We start from the raw sequence: 24706 nt of genomic DNA, 5'->3' as shown, positions 1-24706 counted from the left end.
AGGCATGCTCAAAGTCTATGAATATTTTGTGGGGGTAGTAGTTATTTGTTTCATGTTTTATATGGTGTAGGAGCTTGTATTAAGTGTCTGTTTGTTTATTTGCTTGTAGGGCACATATAAAAGTGATATTTGCATTTTGATATTCACCATGTGTATATTATTTGAGGGAATGGTTTGGGACACATTTTGAAGGTCCCATCCATTATCCATGTTTGACATTGGCTGAGTGTCATTAAGGTGTTTTCTGTAGAAAATATTAGGATTTGTTTATCATTATTTAAGTTGTTATTTAAGAAAGTTTCCCTGTTATGTGTAATTGTTAAATGTTCAGTATGTGCATGGCTTGGTATCTTCTAGGGGCAGTGTGGTATCACTGGTGGCTTTTGTAGTTCATGTAATTAAACATTTTAAAGTGGGAATAGGTGGTAGTTGCCCTGTTATCTTTTCAGGGGCACATATCTTATGTTCAGTTCAAGCTGACATGCTAGCTTGAAAACACTTAAACACACATGAGTCCTCAACAAACTGCCTAGAAAATCCCTATGTGGTCGGACTCCCTATGAGGGTGTGTTCAGGTTTAAGATGTGTGCACCAGTTTTTGACAGTCTCAGTACAATGGCAGTTACATACAAGTAAAACATACCACCACTGGTGAAGTGAAGAAAGCACCAGCAACTCCTTATTGGATCCCCAGGACTGGTCAACTAGTCCAGGAGAAGATCGTGGACAAGAAAGAAGTTGGGCCATCTTAAATAAAGAGTGCCTGTACCTGTCCTGAAGGTACCAGAACTGCACTTTTACTACCCCTTGCTGGCTGCAAAAACAGGAGATTTGTGTCAATAAATCTCATTAAACAAAATTATGTGGCAGGTGCTACACAGTAGACCACGCAGGCTCCTGGGAGGTTACCTGTCTCCTCTCACTACCCTGCAGGATGTCCTGTTGGAATATTTGACCAGTGATGAAGCCTCTTCTCCCCAACTGGGGATAGCTAATATTAAAATGGCATTTCTACCTGCTACATCAACAACAACCATTCAATCGACATGCACAGGAACACAGATTTCTATTCTGAAACCTAACAAGGATTATGTTTACATCAATGTACCATAACTCGAGTCAACCCCTTGTTCCACACAGTCTTCAGAGCTGCCAAAAATAGATTGAGCAGCCTTAGGCTACTTTGTCCATTTTAGAGAATTTTCTTTGGATTTGTCTGACCCATCTCTGCTTCCACCCCTATGAGGGAGAGTGCATGTATTCTTCTTTTGGCTGAAAAATATATTCTTTGTTCCTCGATGGCTATACCTGTGGATTACAATTTCGTTACTTTTCCTAGTCCTTTAAATTGGTTTTGTGACAGTATTTTTCCTTCTTCTGAATGGGCATTATCTCCCAGAACGCTGTGCTATGCACCTAGTGAACTTGGTTCTAACACCACCTTCTTCATCACACAAAGTGCAAAGAGACCTTTTCCTGGTGAACATTGCTGCTGTTCCAGTGGTTGATGGAATTGTTTGGGATAGGGTATTGTATGAAATATTTCATCAAACTTTTGCAAATAACATATGTATGTCACATTTCACTGAATGACATTATCATCCCTAGTACAATCTCTGCTAATTGGGACATTAAACAGAGCATTAAATGCTAGAAAATCTAGAGTATTCACCTGTCTTTAAATGATAATTAGGATGGCAACACTAATATGATTGATCCTACAAGGAGGGAGAAGGGCTTAGAAGGACCAGCAGACAGGCCCCAAACATTTATGTAGAATAAAGAGTATGCTTCTTCCCAAGTGGAATGTGGCGAGCAGGGAGGGAAAGCGGGATCTATTAGATGAGAACAGATCACTGGGTTCTTTTGCCATGAATACAAATTGACTAGAAAGTCATAGTCAAAGAGGAAAAGTATACCCGCTTCAGTTCAGGATGATGTGTAAGGTGTACAGGGGGTCAACATGTTTCATTCCCTATGTGGTCCAAACAGATCTAGGCATTTCATCAAGACCAGGGGAACCTCATCTACTTCAAGGGGACGGCATAGGTATGTGTCAAAAGAGGTCACGTCCCCTGTAGTATGGACTTGTGCTGTAGTCCTGTTTGATAGTGAGAGGAATTGGTTATACCAAGGTAAAAAGTGGTGTATACCTTCTGGAAGAACACCTGCGGAGGTAAACCACAAATACAAGATTGTTAAATAACTACAGTCACAAGTAGTTGGGAGACACGAGTGCCAGGGGAGGGCAAAGACAAGGGGAGCGCACCTGCGCCGGACACAATATAAAAGCATGTGTCCCTTTCAAGCCAATTCAAGGCCGGAGAGGGAGGATAAAGGGTACAGAATGAATCACCTAAGGAGGGTCTGTTTGCCCCAACCGTGATATGCCAGGGTATTCGCTGAATGGCGAGGGGAGCAGTGTCTGTAACATAATAAAGTAAAAAATGATGCAGTGGTAGAGGAGCCGGAGTGTGTCTAGCAGCTCTTCTGTAGCGGTACCGGGGTGTGTCTGGCAGCATGGCCTCATTGAGCGTGGCACATTTGTGGCGATACAGGGGAAACTGCAGCTGGGTCCCAAGGTGCGCAGGAGATGCTCGGTACTGACGTATGCCAGTGCTGAGCAGGAGTGAGTGGACCTCAGGCGATGCGGTGGGCAGACAGGCGATGTCCAAATTCAAGGAAATATAGGGGCAGCACATAATCCCTCTAAGGAGGCTAGGAGCGTTGCTTGCCCGTAACCAATATGATGATATGTTCTGTTTTCAACATTATGGTCACCACTTCTTGCATAAAGCAAGTACTCCAAATGCAGTATGTATTTACACACAATGGGAACACTGCCGTACACCACCACAGGGCAGTTCAAAAACATTTGCACAGATGTTTGAGTATATTTCTGGTCACAATACAGCGGACCCGGGGTCTTATTATTATTGTCTCACACCAGCACCAGCAAAGAAAAATATTCTCACTGATGTAAAGCTGATGTAGTCTGCATCTTTCCTTTCCTAGTTGTCCACACAAGGGTTAGACTTTTGGAGAGACACTGTTGTTTTAAAATCTATTTGGGGAACTAAAGATTGGCAGGTTCAGGGGAACGAGGCATTATTTAGAGCATGCAAAATACCACATCAACTGATTTCCCTGAACAAAACTATGCAGTAAATATTATGTCTTAGCCTGGCTAAGATTAAAGATTTGAATACACCAAACATTCCCACATTTTGTGAATTAGCACTGAGGTAATAATAGACACCATGCTTCGCAACGTTTCATGCAATTCTTCAGAGACCAATCAGTAGGGAAGGTTAGTATGGCCGTTGGATACTAACAGATATTGATTTTTTAATTTAAAAAACCCTTTATTTTCATCATAGACCATAAAAGTCACAAGTCAAAAATATAGTGCATAATCCCAATTAATAGTGCAGTTAATAATGAGACACAATGCTTTGACTACAATGTGGGCTCACTTGCATGACAACATAGCAAAATACAAAATCTTAAAACCATAGGCTAAAATAAATCATGAGTTAAAGTAACAATACCCAAATGAACAAGATTGAGCAACAGAGAGTTAATCCCAGCAAGTAAGGGGTGAGAGCAAGATAATATTGCACCAAATCTGCACCAAATCTGCCAAATGCTCTCTAATAACGTATCTATTGAGGACACAATGGTGGATGAGTTGTTGACCCTGCAAATTCTCAGGGCAACCCTGTGCTGGTGCACTCCTATGAAACATAAAAAAGGGGCGATCCAGTGCTTACACTGCTTAAAGCAGAAGATACAAAAAGCAGCAGATGGTCACCAGTTTCCATGCACTCATTGCATGCTGGACAGAGATTGGATCCCCCAAAACACTTTTCCATTTGGAAATTAATGGAACTAAAGGGAGGGTGCCCATCTAAACCTTATGCAAAGGGTTTTGGTGGAGGGACGATCGATCTGGTCCATGTAGGGCTCAAAAGCTGAGAAGGGTTTGAACTCTATGAAACGATCACTGAGGAACACCAAGTGTCGTTGGTTAATCAGCTTCATCTCCTTGTATTCCCAGTAAAAAGACTTCAGCTTTTTGGTGGAGGAAGATCTAATGGCTGAAGTATCTTCCCAGAGCCCTTGCATTCAAAGGGAATGGATATCACAAACATTTCCCAGGTGACACCAAAGGGTTTAAGATCAGCAGGCCCGACCTATGTTATGCATAGATTGGCTATAAACCTCAAATTGTCTCCGGTGAAACAACACTAGTCCCTTCTTTCTGATGACATGGGTCTACAGGACATTCAATAAGGTCCTCAAAAATCACGTCAAAAGTGCGTCTTGTATGCAGTATACAATGAAGTGTGGAATGTTTCACAGCAGGAAGCTGCTGAGAGACTGTTCAAAATTGACTGGGCAAATTTAGAAAAGGCTCTGGCAGTAGTTGATAATGGTATGACTACATTGTTCACTATGATATACACTCTGAGTAACCTAATGTTGTCTGCATTAGACATCATACAGAATGACATGTCCTCTTTACAATTTGGGCAGCCACAGCTTAGCTCGATCATGTTACTAAGCTGGATTCTTCTGACACTTTGTGCCGGTCGCTAACCATGGCAACACCTTAATACCACTAGATTGTTTTTACCTTATAATTTAATGAAACAGCAAACCATCATGGCAAAAAAGGATGCAACATATACTATGTTACACATAGAGTGATGGAGAAGCTAACATTTACTGTTGCAGAAATACCTTCCGTGTATTGGATACTCCACAGGTTTATTTCTTTGCCAATTTTGACAGTTCTTTTCCAATACTGTGTACAACACCATCAAATACTCAAATTTGAAGCACTAGTAGAAGGATACGTGCACAAGTCATGGATATTACCTTTTAGATACCACTGTAGGAATGGCAAAACCAAAGTTTTTCTTTGCGGGACTGACTGCGAGAGTACTTTAGGGGATTCCTTACTATATATTTACGTTTTGCTTCATTATGCATGCAGTGTGTCCATGGCAAATGTGTCCTGCTCTCTGAAGGGTTCTCCAGCTTCTTTGATCTGTCTGGCTTTCAGATTGCTCTCGAATGGGAGTTATTTGATGCTGAATGAACAGAGCTGCTGTGCCATGAAACCGGGCATTGCCTATCTGGTAACGATTTCTGCAGTCGTAACCTCTTGCACACAAGTACTGTTTCCACCTGCTCGCACAGTTAGGGAGGCAACGCTTTGGTCTTCGATAACGTTATTGAATGTGCACTTTCATGCTTTGAACAGATTGAAAGCCTTATTGTTCCAGAAGAATATGGCCATAACATCTGCAAAGGAGATGTTTGACCTTCAAGTCGCACAGTCTTCTTCTGAGATACAGTCGATACTCCACATCAATTTCCAACTACATTTTTGAGAGCTTGTGCACTGCATTTTTAACATGTCTAGTACTGCGGGAGTAGTGCACTTTTTCAAATCATTTGGCACTGGGTTGGTTAGCACCTTCCAGACAGTCTTCTGAGTTATTCCATCATTCATACACTAAGTACTTGGAAGCATTTTTGGAGGACTTCCACTGGTCTTGTTCCAGTTTGTCAGATCTGTGTTTTTATTTTTTCTTCTCCTTGTTGGATGTCCCATTGAGAGGCCAAAGGGAACTGGCACTACCACGTGTGCTCCTGTGTCGTGAATGCATAATAGAGTGCTTTGGCGCACCCTTACTTCATGAACTCAATGAGCATTAGTTGCTGTGCACATTCGAGTGTGCTCAGGACATATGCCTAGAGATACAACAGGTTCAACCTTGGAAATAGGAGTGCTGGTGGGCCACCTAACGGCTTACCTGTACCCACGTCCTCTGTGCTTGCCGTTACTTCTGAACTCTTTTTACTGGCCCTCCTGGGATGCTTCAGTGCCTGGTGATCTGCATCTTGGCTCGGCTTCTGCCGATTCTGCACTGGCAGTTTTCCTTTGATGGCCGCTGAGGGGGATAGGTTAGAACACATCTGCTCTATTGATCTGCTCTAAGGTTTCCCTCTGAGAACAACACCTGCGATTGCTAGGAATAGGTTTGTTCCATCTACCTCTCAGAACACGCAAACATTCTGACAGTTTCGAGTTGTGGGAGCCATTAAATTCAGCTTTTGTTTTTACATGCAAAATGGTTTTTAAATGTTTACCTTTTTTAACGATTACTCTGTTGTTTTTACACTTTAACACTTTGGCATTTGCTATCCTCTTGGATTAAAGTAACACAATGCTATTCATGGTTGTAGGTCTTTGTGAATATTTTAGCATAGTTTTGATATTATTTATTGTCTCATGTCCAAGGAGTGCGTGACTCATGTTTAGGATAGGCCTGGTTAAAAACACTACCATTTTACATGCCCATGGTTCTCAAGTTGCCTTCTTTCTTATACACTGACATTTGACATACATTCACTTGGGTGTCTGCGCAGGATACTGCATTTGCTTACATTTTCACTTTGTAGGCACACTATCATGACACCTTGAACATTACGTACAAGGGATAAAGAATTACGTGAATGATGTTGCTTATTGTTGTCCGGTAGGCAACAAAGCTATCTCAATAGGATAAACAATAGGGGCCTGACTGACGCTTTGGCATGGCAACATGGGTGTTGTTATGATATCTATAGCATCCCTTTCTTGTTTAAGGGAGAGGAGAATTTTGCTGACATTGCAAGGCTGCTGCATGTTGGAATTCCAGCCCAGCTGATTTCTGTGAACCCCTGCGAAGAGGGATGCCCACCTTATGACCAAGACGGGCAACCTGATTACACTTATCCACAGGTAATGCGGAGTTAGACCACCCAACAGGGATTTGGCAGATCACCCACTCCAGACAAACTAGATTAGGAAGTGCTAGGTAGGAGTACAATATCTCACAGTATTTATATGCCAGCATATATTCACAGTTATAGCACCATGATGGAAATGTTCCTCTTTTCATTATTATCATACTGCTAATTATGCTATTCTCTTTCATTCAACTGATTATCACACGTATTTGATACAAAAATAACAATGCTTCAATAACTATTGAAATGCCTTGCTGAGTGTTTCTTGTGTATTTCTTTGGGTATGCATGAGTGCCCAATTGAAGGGGTTCTAGATCTGTTACGAAGATTTCATTGGGGATCAGGGTTGTCATGTTTTGAGGGGTTGCATACACATCTGTTACCCTGTAAGGTTAGGAGTGCAAATGGTGCACTCTGAGCTAACATATCCTGAGGGTGTGCAGGGAGTCAGTCTGGCACAATCCTGATGTTTGTGTTGTCCAACAATCGCATAGTTTTACCGGGAAGTTATAACCAGTACGACAGAAGGTGGACCCCTCCTCTCCAGGAGACACAATTAGCACTCCCGGGGCTGACTAAACTGAAGAAAATATGGAAGAGCCAGGTACGTGTAATTGGCTACTCTTCCTACAGTAACGGTAGGAAATTATTTCGCTCAAACCTGGTACTCCTTTTGAGGCCACTCTAACTGTCATTGATGAGGAAGACAGAAATGTTTTTATGCAGGGTAGACTGGATGGCATGCAGATGACATTAGGTAGTTCTATCCCCAAAACATTGGACAGGTGTGTTTTTTTAAGGGTGGGTGGAGTTCATGGAGTTGGACTACCCTGAATTCCCTGAAGTTGCAAAAAACACAGTGGAATTCCGCAGAGTTCGGCTCTGCCCTACGCTGAAGTATAGAATATGTCATCTATCTCCCTGAGGAACCTGCTGTGTGAAGTAAGCAGTGAGGACCAGACTTCTTCAATATATTCTCCACCAAGGGAATCCTGCCAATATGACCTGGTATTCAGTGTATGGACCAGTGAACTTCTCCAGCAGTCCATCGTCAGACAGAGATGTTCAATCTCTCCAGTGAATTGTGGAGATGTCCATCTGAAACCTCACTTCATGCCAGCAGGTGCCATGGCATGCAAAAGTGGGTTACCTCCAGAGCCTTTGAGTGAGTACATCCTGTTGATAGTTATGGCTTCATCCACAGGATTATCTTGAGTTTCTGATATTGATTTATGAATCCATAATTTATGAATGTAATGTGTGCTCTTTACTATATCCCTCTCCCATGCAAATGACGAGGGGGTGGATCGGCGCACGGCTGGTAATAGACCAGTTGTGGCAGGTGTGCGCTAGGTAGACGTAGTGCTTGTGAGAGCAAAAGGCCTAGGTGGAGTGAGTGATTTAAATAATTTTAGCATTAGACTCACCTCACTGCCTTCTGCTTTGCTCCTGGGCATAGGGACTGCAGCATTTGTCCTTATCTCAGGCAGGTCAGCTCCTTTTGATGGCCGTGGCACCTGAGGGCTCCGGACATTCCCTCGTGCTCCACAGAGGAGGACACGAAGCACACAGCTTCCTGCTCCATTTCTGGTGCCCCGTGATGTCCTCACATCCGGCTGGTTCTCCTTAAAAAAAAAAAAAAAAAAATAAGGTCAAGTTCGGTGCGCTAGGTTCACTTCTTTTCCTTTTAAGGGGGCGGCCTCTCAAGTCTGGATGACAGCATAGGGGAATTGAGAAAACACAATCACTCCCAGTAAATGGTAAGCATCTTAGAAAAGTGTGTTGTGGTTGCGGGCAATCTCAATTTCCTTCCCCACTCTCCTGTTAGAGACAGCCATCAACCTGACAGGAAAAACTCAGTAAGCTTCTAGAAGGCTTCAGATAAACACTTGTTTGACAGATTATAAATAAAGCTTCCATACTCGGTAAACTGTTTTGCTTCAATGAACCATCTTGAGATGGAGCTGTATGTCCTCTCAGCACAGCCCTTGAGTTCTGAGCCCCACTACCTGCATCAAGAATAATCTGGACATCAACACCTGAAATCTGGGGGACTGCAACCCATCTTGGAACTCCGTCCCATTGAGACAGCTTCCAATCAACTTAACCCCCTGGAACCTGGTCTATCAGCTAGTAACCCCTCTTAGAACTCTGTCCCTTTGAGATGGTCCCCAACAACCTTGAACCCGGGAACTCTGCCTATCGTCCAACACCTCCATGTCCTCTTTGCCTTGACTACACCCACCCTCTCTCAGTTTAGCACTCCAGCTATTGCAGCCCTGTTTATGGAAATCAGGTTTGTGCACTAACCTGGTGCTTTTAGTATTCCTTTTTCTTCAAGGTCACCCTAGGAATTTGAGTTAGGAGAAGAAAGACTTGGCTAGGAAAAGGACTAGTTATGTGAAGAAATACAACATTAAGGACAGATAAAAATGTCTAAATCATTTGAGGAGAGGCTAAAAGATAACCCCAGGCATGGTAACCGATATCAATCATACCTTCTGAACGTAGTATCACCCTTAAGGGCAAGTGGTGCAAGATCTTCATTTTGGCAGAAGTCCAAGGAATTTAGGTGACTGTCCCTTTGCATGAAAAAACCATGATGAGGAAATTAAAGTACATTTAGGGTTTGACAGTTTGTATAATTTGAAATGTGTTATGCAGAATCTCAGGTATGAGAAAGTCTTAATAGTCAGAATTTAGAAGTCACCTGGAAACCCTGACACTGTTTGATTTACTCTCGACAACGAAATCAATGTTAAGTGAGCTAACAACATAAGTCTACATTTTGTGCTTTCCTGTGTCTGCTCATAATATTTTGTGTTATGAGTGATTAATGCTGTTTTTTTATTTTGTTCTTTATTGGTGCATCTCAGTTAAGCGTGAATACAGTATAATGAGAATGGATTATTTTATTTTCCTTTACACAGACACAAAGTAAGTTTTATCAGGACTGTTATTTGATTCATAGATGCATACTTTCTTATAGTGGAACCTGATGTTTCCTCCAATATAAGAGAGAACTGTAATATATTTACAAATTATATTTTGAAAAACTGTACAGTATTACCACTTTGACCTTTCTTTTTTTTATGTTTGGGACTGAAGCTCACATGCACATGATCGATTAAGAGACAAATGATCAGATCCATTTTTACCAGTAACACTATTTGTTTTTACATAAAGCTACTTTCATTGCTGATCTATCACACTAAGATCAATGAGCTTAATATCCATTTCTTAACTTTATATCCAGCATCACTGATTATAGTAAAATGGCACATAATTATCTCCCCTTTTGGAAAACAGCCTCAATGCCACAGTACTGACCTGGAATTATCTAATGAAATGAAATAATATCCATAAACGCCACATAAGACTAATGGCTAATATTATGATTTGATTACTCTGAAATTTGTGTATTCCTCTTCTCTATATAACAAATCCTTAGTGTGAGACATTTTTATTTTTCACATGGCCATTCAGAAATGAAATGTTTCATATCATTGCAGGTTATATTTCTGAAAATGAGCTTACATTTTACATAGCAAGATGTACCTTAGTCACCTTTGTTGCAAACGCTTCAGAGATTTGTATGACATAGTCTCCTTTCATTTGGACGTTTTGCAGGATGTGCAACTTTGAAGAAAAGAGAAGACGGGAATGGATAAGATAGGAGAAAATGGGTTGGGGAGAGGTTACCAAGAAAATAGAGCAAACAGATAAAAACAAATGGTATAGGTTAAAATAGGGTGTGGAAAATGTAGAGGGGTCAAAAGGAAACTAAGAAAAGTATGCAGGGTTTCAACATGATACTTTGGATAGCAATAAAGTAAAATTAGTATGCAATAAGGGGCCAATTCACAAGAACCTTTATGAGTTTGTGAAGTAGTATTAGAAGAGTACCCTTTTACATCATCTTACATGCCTTTGTGGATCTGCCTGAAATGTCCAAATTCCTATGGGTACAACTTAAAAAAGGACATTTTCTTTTCTATTTGTCCTAATTTTATTTGAATATTTCTAGAATAGTCCAATTGTATGCCCATGTCAGATGTTTGGGGGCCAATTCACAAATTCTTGTACAAGATGGTCTTTTAGGAATTCAGAAAATGGTACTAAAGTAGTACTACTTTACATTCTCTGAAATACTCTGCTTTTTTATGTATGTTTAAATGGTTTTCTGTTATCTAAAAGAACGAAAAGAAACAAAGAAAGATCACAGCGTCACATTGCATCACATTGCATCACATATAATAAGCATGTATACATAGCACAAATAAGGGAGTCGACTGGTCATACATAGGCTGATGTTGAAGATAAAAACATAGAGATGACCAGCACATTAGGGTACATCCAACTGCGAGCATGCTGAATGAGGCAAAAGGGCGGTCTCACCAGATCTCAACAGATAGTAACCAAACAGGGCCCAAATATCCTTTGTGCTAACAATAACATGTATTTCATATACCATTCCACCTGTTTTACCATGTAATGCCATTACCAGATTATGTTATGTAGCCATTTTCTTTTTGTGGAATGAGGTCTTTTTCATCCAGACCATATCTACATATTCTTAAGCCAATACCAATGCCATGGATGCCAGGTGACAGGTTCTCGATGTTATTGTGGATGTATCTCACAGTAGGGCTACCTGAAGAGAGGTGGTGACTGGGGCCTCAAACATGTCACTAAGGATATCAAACACACCTTGCCAAAACAGTAAAACTTTGTTAGAAAACTACAACTTTTAAAGGCATCCATCACTAAATTGAGACATTTGTTCGTAAGTGTAATAATATTGATGCAGGTACTTAAAGTTTATCAGTTAATGTTTGTAATTAAAGGAAGTCTCCTTCACTTGTGTCCCTTGACTTTTCGGGGATTGGTTGGCATAGGGAATCCTCCCATTTGCGTTTGGCCTCTGAAAGAATAGATGCCTTCTTTTCATATGCAATTACTGAGGTTGGTAGTGTTGTTACTAAAAAGCGTCTATTTATTCTTGTACCAAGGCAGGAGAATGAGTAACTGATGCACAACCGGAAGCACAGTAGGTCGCTAATGCGGCAAATTATAAGTCAAGTTTCTTGACTAATTAAAACTGCTATACATTTTACCTCAACACAGTATTCCTTCTGTGCCCATAAACCCAGTCCATAATTCTTTTCAATCACCTTTCTTTGTTTGAGTCTTACTACTTTGATGAGTAGAGGGTGCGCTTCCCACCCAAGACATGCACTACAATTCTCTCATGCTTTATTCCTTCTTCCTAAGATTCTTCTCTTGCCACACCTTACATGAGTCCTTCTACTTTCCATTAACTATCCAACCTGTCCATAGCCAAATGTTCCCAAAAAGTGATGCTTACCTGCTACCCACTTATTCCCAGCCCAGTAAGAATATCTGTTATACTTTGTTGTACTGATGATGATTTATGAGAGGATGTGGTGAGGAGTTGGGTTGGGAGTGGGGTAGGGCCTTAGGAATTGTTATTATGCAACCATCGAAGTCCAAAAACCATGCAGCAGAGTAATTCAATTATTTATGTTGCATGAAAGGTTGATACATTGTGCTGCATAAATTAATATGCCACATTGTGGTGCCATAAGGTAGCAATGTAGTCATTTTTTTCAAAGACATGTTATTGCTGTCAGGTCCCCCTGATTGGTGCACTGACACCACAAATGATCCAAGGAGATTTGCCCCAATAAAGCACACATGGCCGGATGGCTGCACGTATTCCAAAAACACAATAAAGTCAGATGCCACATGAAGTTTGGAACACATAGCCAATAAGGACACAGCATACACTGTATACACAGTGATCACGTGCTACCCATCCAGCCATATCGACACGTTACCCACTGGTCACATTGTGTCCAAACAAAGTTGAGGCTCATCTGAATTCTTCATCCAATACATTAATTTATGACCCCAAAGACAGAGGTTCAAATTCCTTCCCAGAAAAGGATTGCCAGAACTATTTTTTTGTATTCAATTAAGTGTATAATAACCCATGTTAGGCCGATTGTAAATTGAGACAGTCCTCAGACCCTATGCCTATGATTATCCTCCTGGCCACACTATTTATTTAACCCCTTCAGCGCGGCGGGAATTCCCCCGCGGTGCTGAAGGGTTCGAGCGCGGGCGGGGCCATGACGGAACGGTTCCGTCATGAGCACAGCGCAACCGATGCTCATGACGGAACCGTTCCGTCATGGGCATGGAAGGGGTTAAACAAACTGTTCCTGTTTTGCTGAATGCCTCTTGCCTCTTGTTTTTTCAAGGTATTTCTTGTTCAAACAACAGGTTTCAACTTGGTAGGGTAGAATGGCAATTTCTGTGCGAAGTCACCTTGGAGGTATTCGTAATTATGTAATAATAATAACAATAATAATATTGATAATAATAATAAATATACTAATGACAACAATGAAAATAGTAATTATGCAGGTGGAATAATGCTAAGTAAAGTAGATTGTAATTAATGGGCATAAAAAATATATAAAAACAAATGAAGATTCATATAATTCTAATGTCCTAGGAAAGAGAACTTGCAGTGGAGTGTTAATATACAAATGTGTGCTGACTTTAGGGGGATTTCAATTAAATTACATTTGCTTCTCTTGTTACACCAGATTGTTGCTACTGCCAAATGCCAGGAAGACCCAAGGAGGCAGGTCCAATGAAAGACAGTCACTTGGCTATGCTGAAGAAGTTCCAGGTAATTAGGGTGGCCAATGTTCACAGCAGGAACTGCAGCAGAGACAGAGGCAGTAGCTGAAGCTCCCTCCCAATTGGCAAGTAATTATACCCAAAGGTGATGCAGGTAACTGAGCCATGCCAGCCCACTCCTCCACAGCAGCAAGCTACAACCCCCCTATGCAACCCCCCTATGCCCTCTAATATCCTCAACCACAAGGCCCACAATGGTCTGAAGAACCTATGACAGGATCTAGAAGATATTAAGAAATGATTCGATTTTTTAAACAGTGGGGAATTGTTCAGTGTGGTTGTGATGAGTTCAGGAAGGGGAAGTGTGGTGACCATTTTAAGTGTTTGAGAAGGGTAGTGGGTTTAATGGTTTATGACAGTGGTTAGATCTCGTTTGGGTGGTGTCTATTCACAGCACTTCTTGAAATCCTTCTGAAGTGCCAGCTAAAAGACTTCCCCTGTATTCTTGTATTTTTTATGTCTTCCAGCTCTGCATGAACATTTATCAGCCACAGTGCGGTGTGGTCCTGCTGGTAAAATTTCTGATACCTTTTCGAGAAGGATCGGAAGGGTGTATTTTGGCACCCCTCCTGTATAGTATATATATATATATATATATATAAATATACATATATCAATCACCTACATTCCCATTTTAATACAGTTACAGATCACGTGCCAAAAACTGATAACACTGACAATGTCGTTCTGGTAACTAGGAATCTGAGAGCCTTACGTAGCTTAGTCGAATCGTTTGTTTCATATATGGGCATGCTTGATTTGGCTAAAAATTTGGGGAAGTCACACATAATGTTGTGTAGCCCAGGGAAGAAAGGTATTGCATATATGACAGTTGGGGGCACTCCCTGAGTTGTGTAAATAACTTTAGTCATCTTGGGATCACTTATGACTCAGGAGGGTCGTAGCAAACCACAGATTAATATTTCATGTAAGAAACCTAGTAGGGCAGCTGGGGCCATTCTGGGTCTCTTACCATCCAACTTTAGGGATTCGGTTCTCCCTTCTTAAGAATTTACAGATAGTAGTGTATTCCAGCGGCTCTGTATTTGACGAGGGATTCAGGGATATTAAAATACATCTGCACTTCAGATCCAAGAAAATCATATCTGTAGGCATATTCTTGGTCTCCTTCTGACTAGCTCCCATTTGTATTCTACACTCAGAGTGGATTCTAGATTATGTTTTGAACAGGATTAAGCTGGCTCCTTTACTGTTATGGGTTGATGTTTGGGCCTGAGCTGAGACTGGTTTTAACAGGAAGGTTATTCTAGATTGCCTTAGGTTTGAAGGGGCCCCTCTATTTACTGGTTGGACCATGTACACAGGATTCTTAATGAAATAGGTATGTTGGATTTATTTTGTGCACCACACAGCATAGTTAGTTCATACAAACAATTGGTTAAAGGCAAATTTAAAGACTTACCACTGAACCATTGATGGCATCAATAATTTCTTAAATGCTCAGTGAGGGACTACATCGTCACCTCAACATCTCCAGAGCCAGCATCCTATCTTGCCCTGGAACACAACATTTGGGAAATATCTCTTCTGTTTCTTTTCAAGGCAGGTACAGCATGGAGATTGTTGTGTTTTCAAGGAGATGCTTATCATTTGGAAACCAGTACACCATCTGTACTTGTAATTGGACCTCTGAACAATCACAGCTTCACATTCAGTTTTATTGTAAATTCTATAGGTTATATTTTATCCTCTCAAACTGCATATAAATTTTAGGTTTTAGGAACTGTAATGAAGCCTTATTGAATATGCAGCAATTCAATAGCTTAGACGTTTGTTTTAGAGTGTAGAAAATCCATGGAAGGTCTTTAATCACTTTGTTGACGATGTATTCTTGTCTGCATGTATAGTTAGTACGCTGGGGGAGGGGTTAGCTGACTTTGGGGCATATGCCTCACTCTGCCACTTCAGAAACGCAATGCTGCACCATGTTTCCAGGAATATGGTGCAGCCTTGCATTTCCCCCTGCGCTGACGCAACACTTACAAGCCTAGCGCCAACTCAGACATCCTTGCACAATAGTGCAAGGGTGTCTGCGCGCAGGGGAAGATTGTTAATGTGCTGGAAGGTGTACCTTCCTGCACATAAACAACTTTTAAATGCTCTTTTGTCACTTCTATGTGCGCTGCTTAATGCAGCACACATGGAAGTTACAAAATGTTACTTTTTTTAAAGATTGTTTATGTGCAGGAAGGGTCACCTTCCTGAACATAATCAGTCCAAGGCGTTTGCTTTTTTCATGTGTGCTGCACAAGGCAGCACACATGTAAAAAGCAAAAATGAGGTGAAATAAAGTATTCCCCTAGTTTCGCCTGTTTAAGACCAGGTTCTCCCTGGTCTTAATTTTGCTGCTGCCTCCTATTTACGCCACCCTTGTAAATAGGGGGCAGTGTCAAAATCAATGGGTGTTGCAGTGGAACGCACACCGTAACACCCACTGCCCACCCCTTTCACGGTAAGCATAGCGTGAATGAGGGCCTTATTTACAAGGCAGTGTTAAGCCACGTTAAGTAGCTTAACGCTGCCTTGTAAATAAGGTGAAGCCCCTACTGCCACAGGAACGTCAGAAAAAGTGACATTCATGTGGCGATAGGGGCTTGTACATATGCCCCTTAGAGCCTTGGGTGTGCTCAGGATTCCTAAATGTATTTATGATAAAGATATATTTTAATCCAGACCGGCTTTAGCATTTTTCTGTTTTTGAACTTGTGCTTTAAAAAATGTTGCTGTATTTGTTTTATCTGCTATGGTTGATGCAGCCGAATAAAGATTGTTTGATGTTGTGACATTGAACAAACATACTACTGAAATCCGGGGAAACCCATTGAGTTGTCATTGGAAGATGGGGACTACTTGCCTAGGCAGCTTCTTTGATTTGAACCTGACAATAATCCACAAAACAAAACAAACACACCCAACAAATGCTCATATGCGGAAATATTTAATTCTCAAAAATAGAAAAAGTGTTCACATTTTAAATGCGGCTTCTCTATTTGCATATATTTTATTAATGTTAATGTATTAATTCCAGTGTAATTTAATTTATGTAAAACAGTTGCGGACCCCTGAGTGGGCCTCGCAGACCTCCTGGGGTCCTTGGACCACAGGTAAAGAACCAAAACTACAGTATAAATTGATCCATCTCTAATATGAAAAGATGAATTGCATAGATTGTAACTTCTAATGAACCATACATTCAAGCACAGGCTGAGCTTGGAAAATCTAAATTATCATGAAAATTTCTTCTTGGTTTAATTAATCACTGTAAATATTTTTAGGACTCCATATTCACTCATATTCACAATGATAAAGAAATATGTCTTTTTAGATTGTTTTCTAAGTAGTTAATCCCTAAGTGAATAAACATGACCTACATACTTAGAAAGTTGGATCTGCAGTTGAACTTCAGAATGTCTTGACTGTTCCCAATGCACTGCTGGACTCATTGATTTTAGTTTGTCTGCAAACAGAGTTACGAAAACCCATTTTCTGAATTAAGAATTAGTTCTGAAACCTTTCTTGGCAGCAGCTGAATTCCAGTTAAAACGCATATTTAATAATAATGCTAACAACTTATGGGAACGTTTTTCAAATCATAATGCTAATATTTCCCTTGTCAACTTACTATTCTGGCCTTAATTATATTGATTTTCCTCCACTGTTTTACAGTTCAAATGCCGAGATTTTCCTTTAATAGTGTACAAATACGTACTATGTTATGATATGCTGCTCATATGGTTTTAAAGAAATTTCAGATCAAGACCTGGGATATGTGTATTTGTAGGCGTGTGACGTTTAAAAAGTGCAGTTTAATTGTTTGTAAAAAGGCGGCGTTTAAAAAAAAAGAAATTGCGGTGTCACAGGCTGGGAGCTATCCCTCTGCCTATGTTCAGAGAACGACTAGAAGCCTAAATATTGATTATGGGGGGAATATTTAATGTTATCCAACTTGACTTACATTTGGGCATGGAGACCTGTAATCGACCAGGATAGAATTTATTTTGAAAATAAGGGGCCCCTGCCGAAATGATAATGCACCCTAGCAGGGAAGAACAGTAAGGGTAAAAAGGAGGGCAAGGATAATAAAACAGAGTGTGCAGAAAATTATATATTAGCTCTAGATAATATCCCAGTGGTGTATAAATGAAAATATATATATAGGTGAAAAAGAAGCTAACAATTTTTATAGACAAAATATATTTTTTTAATACTTTTTTTTGGTTTCTAGTAGTTATTATGAATCAATAAATATTCCTAGTAACTCTTATTTGATACATGGACAATGATAATTTCTAAAATAACTATATTATTTAAATAATACACAGAATGATATACATAATCTGACATGTAACATGACCAAAAGTATATATGTACATAGAACAAGACAGAACCCTAATGACGATGATTTTCTTCACACAACGCGTTTCGGCTAAGCCTTCATCAGGTGTCCGTTCATGATGATTTAACTGAATAGTAATTTAAGCAAAAGGAACACTAGATAACCATGGTTCTAGATAAGCGAACAATCTCCAATATGAACTGGAATCTGATCTAAAAAAGAGCTGTAATGGGTCAAACGTAAGCCTCTATTCACAAACTGACCCCAGAACTGTATTAAATGGGGTTTAAAGATACACAAGCCTGGTACCTTAAGTTCCTTTATAAATGGGTTAGATCTTTAAATACTGCTAATCAGACGAACCAAGTCGGTCAATGATAGTAGAAAAATGGTTGACCTACTAATAAACATGATGCCAGAGCCTACTTCCTGAGTCTTGTATCGGTACATTTGATGTATGTCATTCTTCTCAGTTGTGCAGCCTCTGTTTGATATGTAAATTCAGTGTTTGACAGAGTTCTGGCACGAATAAGGGCGAGGACCAGGATAGAAACCAGGATAGAAATCATGCAATGCATCACAGTTCGGGGCATGGTATTTATACCATACACTTTGTACCTCGCTCAGAAACTGGAGCTCTCATGTGGCGAGAGACCCTCCAGAAGCGCCAGCACCCTATTTCTCAAACCGCAAAAATTCAAGAAGAAAAAAACCTATAATCGAGCCTTCTTCAGTATAGCACCGAGGATTTGGAACTCCCTCCCCCTGAAGTCAGGGTGAACCCTTCCATTTTCCTCTTCAAAAAGGAAGTTAAAGTGCTATTGATGAAGAAATGTCTGCCTCTGACTGGCTATTCAAGTGGATACTGAGATCACAGTCGCAGCTCTGTGGTCCAGCTGCTATGATCACGAGATTTCTTTGCTCTATATGACTTTGTATCTTCTGCTTTGTGGGTTCTGTTTTGATTGCATGTATCTCTATTCCTCTTGATGTATAAACTGGAAAGTGCTCTGATACCCCCGGTGGTCATGTTCGCGCTATAGAAAATTTTCAAAATAAACAAGATGGCTGCAGTCATGCGATTCCCTGAATCTTGTGTGATGATAACTCTACATTTTGTTCAGTTTTAATTTTGGAAGTGTGACCGACTCAAACACAGTCCTCAGGGCCTGCAGTTGCACTTTGGCAACTCTTAGGAGGTCTTTTAGATTCTTAAACACTTTTGGGAGGGGAGGTGAGGGTGTTAGGAGGAAAGCCCTTGGTTTAAGAGAGGGACAGGGCCCGCTTTAGGGCAGCGCGACTGGTGTGGCTGCACTGGGCGCTGACCTGTGGAGGGGGGCGTTGTGACCTCAGGGGGTGCCGTGTTTAGCGATATTTTATGATAGGAGAGATGAGGGGCACTTTTGCAGGTGGTAGTGAGAGAATCCGAGGAGGCGGTCATGGGACTTGGGGGGCGCCAAATGTGATTGTCGCACCGGGCGCCACCAGTGCTAAAGCCGACCCGGCGAGGGATTGCTAGTGGAAAGGGGATGCTGTACTTATGCAGCCATCTCTCTCCTTGACTATGTTAAACACTATAAAAAAAACATTATGCCTCCAATCTCACGCAAATTGTAACCCACTGTTTTTATACCTGCATTACCATCTCAATTCTCATTTACTTCTGCTAGCTTTTCAGAAAATGCTTTCATTTCAACAGCACCTGTTTCACCAGCATGGCATCCAGGAGCCCTTTGCTTTTGTCTGGAACACAAAATGTTAGTTTTCTACTTCTTTAGAACTCTAGTGAAGCTGCAATTGATCAGTAGGGAGTTAACTGACAGATTGCTGCGGGTGTTAGAAATACACTCTGCCTGTCAAAATGTTTTACTGACATGAGTGGAAAAGATATTTGAGAACTCATTGATAATGCCCCCTCAATTTTGCTTTCTAGAGCACTAACCGTTATTTCTTTAAACCTCCCAATTTTACTCATCTTTAACAAAAATTCTTTAAGCTGTGAAACTTGAATTCCATAAGAGTGGCATTCACATGTGCTACACATTTGTCATAAATACAAAAGATTAGACCTCAAGTTCTTCACTGCCCAGTGTTCAGCTGCAGTAGAACACCGGGGATCAACTGACAAGCTCTCCCTGCTGCTGGAAATGCACGATTTACGCAAAATATCAGGCTTTATTCTGGCATGGCTGTGGAAGATAATGTGAACTTATAGAAAATGTGCTCATAGTTTACTCCTGGAGCACCTTCAATAACATCTATGAGAGGAAACTGTTTTTTCTCAAACATAGTACATGAAATCCCTGAAGAGGGTCTGCATGTTTTGCAAGATAAATAATCTGAAAATTACCAGAATTCCTAATTTTTTTATAGCATAACTTTGAGAAAACATCCCTTTTGTGTGGTCACTACCATTTTTTAAAGCATTTTATTGCTGGTTTTTATACTTTGCACACTTGGGCACTACCGTCTGGTGCCCAGTATATGTGTTTTGACCCATAAAACATGCAGAAATTAGCTAATACCTGATTGACATATTTACCTCTCCTATCAGACAATAATATATGGTGTAGAAAATACAACCATGGCATGGAAATCAAATGTCACCTGCCAATCGCAACACTTATTGTGACATCCACTAATGTGACAGGATAATCATGCTTTCAGGCCTATCAGTGTTACCTGGCTGCTGCAGTGTAAATCGACTGTCTTACCTGTCAAAATAACCCTTTTTGACAGAGAGAAATCCTTCTTTTATACATTATTAGGTCACATCTATATATTTCTAGTAGCCCGCGGAGGTAAGACGTGTCGTATTTAAATGTTGAGAAGTATAAATTAACGCCAGGAATCTTCAAAGCCTTCGCATTGCAGTTGTGTTGTGCATTGCGACACAGGGAAAGGTAAAGGCTTATTTGGCATTTACAATGCTGGACATGGAGTGATTTGCATAGCTTTGAGTTGCTTTGTAAAGAGATGTAACAGAGTGCAGCAGCTTGTGCTGTATTGTTTCAAATTTCGTAATGGTAGTCCTACCACGGGTGAGCACAGGTGTTCTTGTGTATCCACCAATACATTTCACAGTATTCCAGATTTACTAAGGTTTGTAATGCTGGAATTGTGTGAAATTGGTATGGCTAACACAGAGGGGCAAGGAAGAGAAAAGTATTTTTTTCTCCTAATTTTTCCTCTTTCTATGCAGGAAGCATCCTGCATAGAAAGGATAAATGCCTCTTTGGATTGTTTTTGTGGAGGTAGTTATCCCTCCGTGCACAAAAACAATCAAACAAACCTGCCTGTCACACAAGCCCAATTGTACCTTGGTACAAGGGTGCCTGCATTCTAATTAAGAAGTCTCAAGAGGGCCAATTCAGGGAGCTGAAGAGTGCCATATCCTAGCAGATATAGTATTATTATTTATTTATTTAGAAATGTATAGAGCATACAGCTAACTCCAAAGGAGGAGTCCCGGCCCTAAGGCAGTCGACTGACAAAGAGTACACACAGGATTCGGAACAGTTGAAGAGCCAGGTTTTTAGAGCCCGAAGAAAGGCAGATTCTGGTTGAATCAGGCGGAGAAGGAGCGGCATGGCGTTCAGGAGTTTAGCGGTCCAGGCCGTGAATGCTTTGCCCTCTGTCCTCACCTTGCGCAAAGCGGGGAATGGTGAGGAGCTTCAGGTGGTTGGATCTCAAGGCCCGGTGATGTTGGTAGTGTTGGAGTCTGACTCTCAAGTATGCCAGACCTCAGCCCCTGGTGGTTCTGTGCGCCTGGGTGAGTGCCTTAAATTCTATGCGCCTGATGACGAGCAGTCAATGAAGGTTTCTCAGGTGGGGAGTGATGGAGTGACGGTAAGGTACCTTGGAGATTAATCTGGGTGCAGCATTCTGAATCATTTGCAGTCTGTGAATCAGATATGCTGGGAGTCCCAAGTAGAGTCCATTGGCGTTGTCCAGGTGAGAAGTGATTAGGGTGTGAACTACCATCATCCTACATTCCAATGGGAGGACCATTAGGAATTTCCTCAAGGTTCGCAGATTCCAAAAGCAGGAGGAGGAGACTTGCGGAATCTGGGATTTAGAAGAAAGCTCGTTGTCGAATCTGAACCCTAGGTTTCTCACCAAGTGTACTGGCTTAGCTGGTTGAAGAAGAGCACCTCAGTTTTATCCGAGTTCAGCTTTAGGCAATTTTGGGTCATCCAAGCCAAGATGTTACTCAGACACCTTCTAAAGTTGACAAATGGAGCCTCTGATTGTTCATTAAAAGAGAACAGCAGCTGAGTGTCATCCGCATAGGAGATCACCTTCAACCCCGCAGGATGCGATCAGAGCTGCCAGTGGTGAGCATTGAAAAGGCATGGACTCAATGCGGATCTCTGGGGAACCCCACATACCAGGGGTTTCTGGGAAGAGACGAAGTGACAGAGAAAAACTTGTGACCGGTTCTCAAGGAAGGACCGGATCCAGGCCAGGGTTTTGCCCTTTATTCCAAGGCATTTTAATCTCTCCGGGAGAATCGGATGGGCCACTGTGTCAAAGGCCGTGGACAGGTCCAGGAGCATGAGCATTGCTGCGTTGCCCTGGTCAATAGTCTCGGGAACACTCTATGACACTTCTAGGAGTGCGGTTTCCATGCTGAAGCCAGCTGTAAAGCCAGATTGGGAGTCGTGGAATCGATTGTTAGATTCCAGGGTTAATTCAAGAATTTTCTCTGGAGCAGGCAGAAGAGATATAGGTCTAAAGTTTTTATATTCTGCAGGGTCTGCATCTGTTTTATTGAGGATTGGAACAGTAGGAAAGGCTGTTTCCAAACTGCTGGAAAGATGCCGAACTCAGAGAGGAATTCCAGATCTGGTTCAGGGGAGCGTTAAAACAGGGGGCCAGAAGTTTGAAGAACTGGCCATGGCAGGGATCACCCGGCGAGCCAGATTTACATGCCAATAATTTTTTTAGGGAAGCATTGAGAGAAAGAGGATGGAATTTGGACAATGACTCAGTGTTGTCCGCAGTGGCATTGTACTCGGATGGATTCAAGTTGGAAGGAAAAGTGGCATAGATAGATTGAATTTTATCCTGGAAAAAGTTTGACAATCATGCATAGAGGGAAGGGGAGGAAAGCACGGTACTGTCAAGTGCTGCTGGTTTGGTAAAGCCTTGAACAATTTTGAATAGTGCTCTAGCTGATTTAATCCTGTGGGTGAAGTAGTCCCGCATAGTGTTTCGCTTGAGTTTGTGAAAGTTTTTTGAGGCCCTTCTGTAGGAGAGCTTGGCTGCGGAGTCATATGATTGTCTCCAGGAGTTCTCCAATTTTTTACATAGGCTTTTCTCGTCTCGAAGCTCAGGGGGTAAGTAACTAATCTAGGAGGGGGCAACTAGGTCTAGGGCTTTAACCTCCCAGCTATTAAAGCTCGCTGTATCCTCGTCCGGATTCCCTGACAGCTTAAGCGGTATGGTTACAAGTGCAGGTGTCATATTATCTCTAGTGACATTGCTCCAGTTTTTCTTTCTCTCTGGGTCGAATTGCTGTAGAGTGTATGTTTAAATCTGAAAGGTATTAGTAGATGGTCCAACCACTTTCATGGTATGGGAGCCTCTACCATCAGGTTGGGGTCATTAGAAAAGATGAGGTCCAGTATGTGGCCAGCAGCATGTGTGGGGACAGTGGCATGCTGTGTCAAGTTCAGACTGTCCAGCGTTTCAGCTAGTTGGTTAGCTTCTGTACATTTGTCACTGTCCATATGTACGTTTAAATCCCCCAGAATAGTGAAACTGGCATGTTTAAGGGAGAGGTCTGCTGCTATATTGCAGAGCTGTACTAGATGGCAATCCAGAGTGTTGGGGGTCTGTATACTAGGATCCCGTCCACTGATAGAGTGGATGCGAACTTTACACAGAGGGACATAGCCTCCAAGATCCCTATTAGTTACATTTTTCTGCAAGAGATTTCTCAGCCCTCACTGAGAATAATAGTCACCCCACCTCTCATCTTCTTGTTGCCACCTCTATTTACAACTACTAGCCGGAAGCCAGCCGGAATGGCCAGAGTTAGGTACTTTTCAGTTCTCTCTAATCCACTCAGTGTAGGGCAGCAACTTGCACACTTTCTTAATAAATCAGCCCCTTAATGTCAATATGTTCCTGTAGTGACAGGTCACCAAACGCTATTTTCAATGTGGGAGGCCCTTGGCAGTTCTTTTGGTAACCCAGACTATAGATTACAATCTTAATTATGTATCTAGGGTTTGAAAACAGTTAAAAAACGAATTCACCTATTCTTTTTAACGTTTCATAAAAGCCCAATTCTATTATGAATTTGGATTTTTTATAAATATTTAGGACAATTGACTTTTAAAAAGTTACCTTTTCCCTGTCTGAATGTTTTGGAGGCTAACTTACAAAACTCTCCAGGAGCTAGCTAGTGAAGTGCTTGACTTTAATGAGGTAAAAAAACTGTTTCTAGAGCAGGGACTGTGTGTGAGAGGTGTTTTCTTTCCCTTGCAGAAAGACCAGTAAGGGTGGGCTCAAAAATGTAAATAATTTCTAAGTTACCTGGCCTGTCATGAGTAAATACAGGTGACACCTGAAGAGGACCAACCTTGTCCCCATAGTCAGACACTATACCTAGTGTGAGGAGAGTTTCCACTGGATTAAGTGCCAGCCTGTTTGGGAATCGGTCTTGAGTGACCATGTAGGAGTAGACTGTTCTTTACCCTGACCTTATATTTAGGTGAAAACACAGGCTCTGCACTTGGGGAGAAGGGCTTTGCATTTTGGGGTTTGGGTATAAGATACAGTGTGGCATTGTTTGCC

The sequence above is a fragment of the Triturus cristatus genome, chromosome 11 (assembly GCF_964204655.1).
Source record: "Triturus cristatus chromosome 11, aTriCri1.1, whole genome shotgun sequence".
NCBI lineage: Eukaryota > Metazoa > Chordata > Amphibia > Caudata > Salamandridae > Triturus > Triturus cristatus.
This window is presented reverse-complemented; position numbering follows the sequence as displayed.